The 6,559-nt window shown below is 38.7% G+C and overlaps 1 pseudogene; it reads right to left on the reverse strand.

Annotated features, from left to right (window-relative positions):
* Positions 1–2,500: 2,500 nt before the first annotated feature.
* LOC149260958 (guanosine deaminase pseudogene) lies at positions 2,501–3,369 on the reverse strand (annotated as a pseudogene).
* Positions 3,370–6,559: the final 3,190 nt, after the last annotated feature.

Genomic DNA, 6,559 nt, shown 5'->3' on the forward strand with positions numbered 1-6,559 from the left:
TTGTTGAGTTGAATTTTTTAAATATTTGAATGTTTGTTTTATTTGATATAACAAATTTGTAGATAATAAATTGGATATGGCTTTTTATAATTGGGTATTGATCTTGATATATTACACAAATACATATAGCATTCAAATGAATTCAGAAATAGATGTATCTTTTTTTGAATTCATTAAAAATAAATAAAAACTTAAACTCAATTTAATTATGAAAAGCAAAGAAATGAAACTTGTAATAATAAAAAATTATATTGACTAATGAAAAGACCATAATCCTACAATTTATAAATTATTGTAATTCAATAAACTAGCAATTGTACCAAAAGGTACAAAGAGAGGCCGATAGGATTATTAAATTAGAATTGTTGAATTTCTCTTAAAGAGATGTTGGTTCAAGCCTACAAGGAGCAAAGAGATTTGATGTTTGGAGCTCTATTTTTTTTGTACACCATATTCCTTTAAATACAACTTAATTTTTTAGAAAAGTTCAAGCCCAACGCAGTTTGCCATGCAGACATACACTTAAATCGCTACTGGGCTAATGATATTTACTAATTCAAAGTAAACTGGTATACAAGAGAATGTACCAAGCTAAACCACAAGTTACACATCTTCAGACCTGAAAAAGTACATAACAATGGTTTGGAAAATCAATAGCGATATCATAATTGCTTTTCCTTCCACATACATACAATTGCTCCAAAGGGGGGTGCAAAAGCAATCTCCTATAAAAATGGACCTATATATCTAAAAACAAGATCTTAGCCATGAGGAAAAAGAATAGAAAGGTCTGAGGACCATAAAGCCACAGCCATGAGGATATCATAGCCTACTGGTGCTGTCTGATGAATGAACCATGAATGGGGAAAGCTCTGGTCCGTGACAACTGCTTTCTTTCACACAACTACCGAAAGGAGAAGAGAAGCAAACATGACATCTAGAATAAGGTTGGAAAGAAGAACTCAGATCAACTCTGTGTATTAAGACAGCAGCAAAATCTTACCACCAAAACCTGCTAACAGAGCCTTTTGATATCTCAAATCCTGACAACAGACTAAACATGGGTCTTCGTCCAGGAAGAACTGAGATCAGTTGTGTACTCAATGGAAATTGGTAAGGGCCCCAAGCCTGTTGGTTTCCCTATTGATTTCTACCAAAAACTGTGGCACATTATTAGTAGGGACCTTTTAGCAGTTGCTGACTAAACATGGGTCCTCGTCCAGGAAGAACTGAGATCAGTTGTGTACTCAATGGAAATTGGTAAGGGCCCAGGCCTGTTGATTTCCCTATTGATTTCTACCAAAAATTGTGGCACATTATTAGTAGGGACCTTTTAGCAGCTACTGAGGAATCTAGGGTGTCTAGAAAGATACTGAAGGATATCAATTCACCTTTTTCTACACACTCAAAAGTAGAAAGTAGAAATGGGGAAAGATTTTATTTAGGTTCATCCAAAAATAAAATAACAAAGGGGATTCAAGCAAGAACCCTCCATACAAAACAAGGGGATTCAAGCAAGAACCCTCCATACAAAACAATACCCAGAAGAACAAATGTGTAAGGAAAACAGTGAAGGTTTTGAATTCAGTTTCAAATTTTAGAATAGAGAAAACAAAATAACTTATGGGTTCACTTGACCTTCACTGCCAATTTTGGTTAAGAAGTAATTCAGCGCCCAAAGATCATCCAATTGTACACAGTCTCTCATATAATTGTCTACAACCTCTAAAGTTCTCCTAATTGGATAGTGGTACCGGTGTCTAAGAAGAGTGACACCCTTGCATTTCTCATGAAAATGATCAAGCTGTCCTAACACAGAGAAAAACTACAAAACAACCATCATGTGACTTGCTTAACAGACATGAAACTTACATCAGAGATTGATGGGTTTTCACATATCACTTTCACTGAAATAGAGAAGAGATGGTGAGAAAGACTTGATATTATGTATTATTTTTTTTTCCAATAAGTATGGTCAGCCTTTTTTTCCTTAGTTAATGTCCATGTGGATAACAATACTAAACTTCACTGTGGCTATCCTATTATGCATCCTTTTTTACTTCATTTCATGTTATTTTAGATTGAACTTTGGCATTTTCTAAGAGTTGCGTTTGCACTCCCACATTGTACTCATATTAATTGTATCCTTCAGTCTCATTAACCTATGCAGAGACCTAATTCCCAAACGGGTTAACCATCACATACATTATCCAGCTGCGAACTCCAGCATGGCATATCACCAATAGAAAACCCATTGGGCAATGTACAACAATATTTTGTTGGCATCTAGTGTTATAACCATGGAGTAATTTTATGATCAAATATAGGTTTTTTTCCCATTTGAAAAATTAAAAAATGGCGAATGAGAATTCTTTCGTATTCAGATGAGTTGAATACCGGAGTCTCTCAAGCCATCAATGAGGGACTTAACCTTCCCGCAGTATTTCTGTTCCCTCTTCATGAAGACTGAGACTACGGGGATGTCCTAGAAGAGGATACGCTACCCCAAATATTTTTCCGAAACCTCTGCATGTGCAGTGGGATCCATGTTCTTGAGAACCATGTTGTGAAAACTCGCAATAACCTCATCATTACGAACCACAATCGCACCAAAAGGCCCACCATGGCCACAATTAACTGCATTGTGTGCTTCTTCAACAGCCTTGGTCAAGAATTTCATATCTCTGTCTTGAACAACTGAGCAACAACAACGAAAAACAGGAAATTCAAGAAGCAGATACGAGACTCATTTGGAGAGCTGCTAAAAAAATTGTCCAACTTGAAAAGCTGCTAAATAATTTTCCCCATCCATGCCTCGTGGCTTTTTCTATTGTGGATTAGATTTCAAATCGCAGAATTCATCTTTGAAAAACAAAAGTTTGTCTAAAAATCCGTAAAAGAACATCACTCTGCAAATTATATGCAGATTTCTGCACCGATCTTCATGATCCCAAATAGAACAAATGCATTGAAAAGTAGCATAAAATATTGTTATCAAGCATAACCTAGCAAAATCTGACCTTCATGATGACCTGTATATGCCGATGTTGCAGAAATGGTCCTATCCTTGGATTCTACAACTGCATCAGAAAACATGTGATAAATTGTCATAACAAGGTCCTCCTATTTCCTCATTTCTTGTATTGAAACACATTGTTTTCAGTTTAAAGAATGGGTATTTGCATATTATATGTGTTTGGGTTTGTACGTATATCTCGTCTAATAAGGCACTGATGGGTGTGTGCACACATGCCCATCACATAAACAAGCTCGAAAACCAGAAACGAAAAATTATGTCGGAATAAATTAACTTTCAGCTAAATAAAAAGGCAAGAACCAGAATGCTTGCTTACCATTGACTTCTTCCATATCAACGATCCAGGTGACCAAGAAATCAAATTGAACTATATATTCCAGACAAAATAAAAACTGGGTCGCTAGATTATCAATGCAGGAAGCCCAAAAAGCTATACTGCAACAACGCTTTAGTCTTCCACATTTACCCAAATCTGCGCACTCACAGACACCCAAAACAGTTTGATGCCCCCACAACTTGCACTCGCATTCCTTATAGACGTATTAGCCATCTTCTCTACCTACCCCAATTGGAAAAATTGCGTTCAGAAACACAGAGGATAATGCATAGTAAAAAATAGGATTGTAAATGGGTCCATCGGATCCTAGATTCAGATACGACCCACTGAAAATAAAATGGAAAAGCTCCTGAAAACAAGTGTCCCACTAATAAAACTTATATGAAATATGAGAATGGGATCAGAGAATCTTACCTCCCAAAATCAACAGAGGGACCTGAAACACGAATTGAATTGATGGTCTAATACGGACTGAGTCTGTCATGTATAAAATGTTCGCGTGGAATGAAAGCGACTCGCAAGGAGGACAGTACAAGATGAGAAGAAGATTGGAACTTTTTTCCTTCTACGATATGTCTTGTCCTGTCCTCACCTCTCAGCTGCTCCTATATAGTGGGTATGGAACCCCAACGACCATCACCGACCAAGGGTGACCACCTCTTTTTCCCTTAGTAGTAAACAACGGGTGCGCCCAATTCCAATCGCAATTCCAAGGCCTGCACCGCTTCTGCTGCATGAAGCCCATGGAGATCTAACTTCCAAATGTCCTTATGTTTTTCATTTCTAATTTGAAGAATTTCTGCAGCTGCCTTAGCATTTAGTTTATCTGCAGCCAAATGTTCCTCTTTTGATTTTAGAGAAATATTCCTAGCAGTGTTGTGATCGCCTCGCAAATAAGCTCTTTCAGCTTCCCTTGAATGTCGATTTGCAGCCCAATCATCAGTAATGATCACCTTAAAAAAATTCAATGGACTTCATGGAAATAGGCTGGCAAAATATACCTGAGCATCCACAATGCTTCCTTTCGATGTTTCAAATATACATCATCTTCCTCCCATTCTGGCTCAGGGGGAGCAGTTGGCATGTGTCCTCTCAAATATACATCATCTTCTTCCCATTCTGGCTCAGGGGGAGCAGTTGGCATGTGTCCTCTTGAAACTGTCACATGTAAATTTTCAAAACCCAAGGACTCAGGCAATAGAGGGCCACTTCCTTCAGAACTCTGATCAGGTAGAGAATTCTCAACAGCTTCAGATGCATCAGAGGGATCTGAATTCTCCGGCAACGTCATCACAGCCATAGACTCCAGGGAAGCAGAGGCTTGTTCAAGCTCATAATTAACAGCCACTAAAACATCCTCTATCAGGCTCTCATCAGCCCAACCATACAAGGCCTTCAGTTTCTCTACTGCAACCTTTTTCTGATTTGCATCATCTGTCACACCCTGCAGCATAACAATGCTAGCCAGGGTTGTATTAGGATAAGGATCAATAAATTTCTTTGGCCTAACAGCAACTTTTTCTATTAATTGAGAAAATCCTTTCCAAGGTTTGCCTCTAGAATTTGGAGACATAAAGGAAATATTTTCGTGCCGCACCACAGCCGAGACATCATTCTATCTTTCAGATAATTCTTGTCCATAACAGAACCCTGACTTGGCTTTCTCTGTAGATGATTAGAAGAGGACAAGTTTGGAGGAAAAGGTGGGAAAGGGTCCACGTCAGCCTTAGGAACCCCACCCTGCTGTTGGACATCAAAGGAAGCCCATCCTGGAACCTTAACCCTTTTCCGCGGTTGTCGGATGGACCTCTTGGGAGCACCACTAGTGCCCATCATTGTTATAGCTCCAAATCTCACTCTTATGGTTTGTGATGCTGCACTCATGGCCTAGGGCAACCCCTCCTTCCAGACCTGGTCCAAAAATTTAAAAAACAGTGTTTTATTCCCTATACGCGACATTGCCCTGAGTTAAACGCGTGTACACGCGGGTCTGTCATACCCAACCCGCGTGTATCTATTAAAACACTTAAAAAAATAATAAATTCCTCTTTTTCGGGCGGAGATCGCGGGTTTACCTGCTGGATCACCTGTTAGTGCCCGTGGCCCAACTGTTCCCAACCAACTCCTAACTAAAAAACTACTTTGGAGAGGGTATAAAAAGACATCAATGGGAAGGCCAAGGGGAGAGAGAAATGAGAGCAAGATTATTATGCTGAGATTTTCCCCTTAGACCAGGTCTGAAGTCCTTGGTGCTTTCTGCACTTCCCCCATCTTGCATAGGAAACCCTTGTTTCCATGTGTATTGGTGGTCATTCATCCTTTATATCATCATTGAGTAAGACTTGGAAGGAGCTCTTGTTGGAGGCTTGAGGCTGGAACGAATCCGGAAGGAAGCTTGCTTGGAGCCTGCTGAAGGTGTTCAGGTGATATCTTTCCGATATATGTACTTTATTTGCATTTATATATAAAGAAACACGTCTTTGTTCCCGAATAATCTTTCTTTATGCTTATGAGATTCTTGTGTTGAATTCTTATGAAAGTGGTTACTTAAAGATTTTTATAACTAACTTTATAGCATGAAGATGATTTATATATAAGTATTTGCATGTGTACTGTTGTGTTCTTTGATTTGTTTGTCTTGCAGGTCAAAGAAAGAAGAGGGGAACTCCAAGAAGGGTTTTGACCCTTAAGGTCTTCTCGAACGTAGGACCTTAGGTACGTGCCCTTAACGTTATAATTTGCTTAAAGTAAAGATAATGGCTGTGTGTGTGTGTTTCTTTGAATAAGCAATTTTTAGTCTGGTAGAGTCTTAGCCCAAAGGACCCTAGGGGTACTTTCCCTTCAACCAGAATTGGCGACTCCGCTGGGGACAACACTCTTGTTGTTCCTAGTTTGGGTAGTCCTCAAGCCAATCAAGGCTCAGCCCCTCTGTTTGTTGGCTCTGACTGTCTGATATTTTCTTGAAAACCAAGCTTTTCCAGTTTTTCAGTCTGTGTTTTTTTTATTTTTCTTGAAAGACTTCAGATACGCTCTTTTTCTGGATTACAGAAGCGTATATACGCAAGTTTCACTAAGTAAACCCGCGTATACGCATGTTTCCTTAGTTACAATAGCGTGTACACGCATTTTGCAAATAATTGCAGGCGCGTATATTCCATAATTTTCAAGATTTATAATTTTTCTTT

Source organism: Pinus tabuliformis, chromosome 6 (assembly GCF_031772625.1).
Source record: "Pinus tabuliformis cultivar Carrire ecotype Pingquan chromosome 6, CPIR1, whole genome shotgun sequence".
NCBI lineage: Eukaryota > Viridiplantae > Streptophyta > Pinopsida > Pinales > Pinaceae > Pinus > Pinus tabuliformis.